Source organism: Ananas comosus, linkage group 25 (assembly GCF_001540865.1).
Source record: "Ananas comosus cultivar F153 linkage group 25, ASM154086v1, whole genome shotgun sequence".
Taxonomy (NCBI): Eukaryota; Viridiplantae; Streptophyta; class Magnoliopsida; order Poales; family Bromeliaceae; genus Ananas; species Ananas comosus.
Window position 1 is genome coordinate 803,687 of NC_033645.1, and position 2,720 is coordinate 806,406.

The following is a 2,720-nucleotide window of genomic DNA, read 5'->3' on the forward strand; positions in this document are numbered from 1 at the left end:
TCTTTGCTTTCTAAACATTAAAATAGATTTTTGCTTTTTTTTTATTTACGATGTAATCTTTTCAATCATATTTGAATTAAACTAAAATATGTCTAGAGAGTGCTAGAGTGCAAACAAGAGAAATGTAAGATATTTCAAAATTGAAGGACTACATGATTTCAATGAAAAGTTCAAGAGTGTGTAACGTAAGGAGCTACGAAAAATCACTCACAATTGTTCAGCAATTTAACAAGCAAGCTGAACAAGAGCCGAATTTTTTAGATCGATATCTGAACCACTTTAGGCCATCTAAACACCAAGTTTAATCCACTAGTTTTATCATTTTTTTTCTTTCTCTTTGCTAAAAATTCTTTAAAAAATCTAAACTCTAACAATCATTGTATTAGAAGTCGTAAAAAGCACTACAACAAAAACGACATATAGCGACACTTTTAAATATCTGTATAAGTTAAAAAAAAATATTGCTGGCTAAATTACATACACTTTTTAGAAGTGTTGCTATATGTGAGGTCGTTAGATATATAGTGACACTTTAAGAGTGTATAACTTAAAAATAATCCTGCTAATTTACCAATACTTATTTAAGCATTTAGCAACCGCCGGAACCCTACCTCGTCGGCTCAGGCGCGGAGGAGGAGAAAAGCCAGGGGCTCTTCGTCTAAGGTTTTAATGGATTGAGTGAGGGCAGAAGGAAAGATGGTGATCTATATATATATATTTTTTTATTTTTTATGTTTGTAATCGGGATGAATAAGTTGGTGGGATGGGTTGAGTAGAGTAACATTTTATTTTTGGTTGGATTGAGCTTTATATTTAGACCTTAGTAGAATTTTTTAAAAATTTTCACATAAATGGAACACCTACACAAAAATAGAACATAAATATGTCGCTATAATTTAATTCTGTTGTAGTGCAGTATAACTTTTTTAGCATTTTGCTTAGCATAATATCATAATTGTGACTCCCGAAAAGTTTCTTTGTGCGACAAACAAATAATGAAATTTTAGAATAATCTCAATTGACATAGCCTAAAGAAACTCAAATTTTATAACATGAATGTTAATTAACTAATATATTTCTCTGTATTAAATTTTTCAACATATAGATAATTTCTCATCAAGATAGATATTTTTTGATTATAGATATTTTCTAGCTAATCAAGATAGATATTTCCTAGCTAATGCCAAGATAGATATTTTCTAGCGAATCCCACAAGATGACTCTCTGATCCCTTTACTGTTCGTCCTTTTCATGACGTTAGCGCAGCTGGTGAAGGACTTGATAATTCCTGATCATGTACATTGAACCCTTTTATGAGTAAACACACGTACACACACCCAAAAAAAAAAAGGGGGCTTAAAAAAGTTAAAGAAAAGTTTAAAAAGTAAGAAAAAGTAAGAGAAAAATTGCACCAAATGTTAATAAATTTGTATGACCAAACCAAACAGCGAGGATGTACGAACAGCCGTGTCAACGCGTGGCAGTTGGGCGAACTAAAAGCGCCAGCGAGAAACGGCTGAGGCAGTCCACATAGCGCAGATCGATTTAATGAGCCAAATAGAAGAGGCACTCCACATTGCATAATTAATTAATGACCCAAACCAAACTCCCATTAGCAAAAGCACTTTTCGTGGGGTTTACCTGGCCCTTTGATTGAGACCTTATCTTGATATCGTCCTTGGGCTCATGGGCTCACGGTCTACAGAAAGATTACGTTACGTGCGATGAAAAAATATAATAAAAAAATATTTTATTTGTTTCCATACGTAATATTAAGTTTTGCATATTACGATGAGCCGGTTATGATATATTTTATGCCCCTATATATTTTTTCTCTAATTTCATTTTATCTAATAACGTCAGATAGATCTCAATACCAAACTAAATCATAGTCTCAGTTCTCATTTAAAAGCATTTTTAATTTTTTTTAATGAAGATTATGTTTTTAACCATCACAGTATCTTTTACAAACTTCAAAAACTATGCAATAGTATTACCCCTAAAAGGATTTTTTTTATGAACTAATTCTCTAGAATTTTAAAATTTATAAAAAAAATCTTTTAAAATTATATTTGTAAAACTAACTCTCCTTTTACCACATAGGCGCAGAGGTGGATTTTTCTTATGAAGACGGTAAATCGTTACCGCATTCAATAAGGCGGTGAGCGATTCACCGTCTTACTAATATAATTAGCAAAGACGGTAAATGATTCACCGTCTTTTATTTATTTACTATTTTTTTTATGCCCCATATATAATATTAACAACCACAAAAAAATTACAACAATCATATATAATCTTAGCAACCTGAAAACCTAATAATCTATCCATATAATTCTAATATAAAAATTACAACAAATCACATATAATCTTAACAACCTGAAAATCCTAATAATCTATGCATATAATTCTAACAATCAAATAAAAATTTCAATAATCTATATATGCATACTAAAATCTCATTTTTTCTTTCTATTTTTTATTTAACAACCTCACTTTTTTCTATTTTTCATATAATCCATGTATAATCCTAACAACTTTATTTTTTTTCTATTTTTCATCTAAGAATCTCACTTTTTTTTATTTTTTACATAATCCACATACAGAAAAATATAAGGATTATATGGATAGATTATTAGAATTTTTAGGTTGTTAAAATTATATGTGATTTGTTATAATTTTTATGTGGTTGTTAAGATTATATATAAGATATAAGAAAA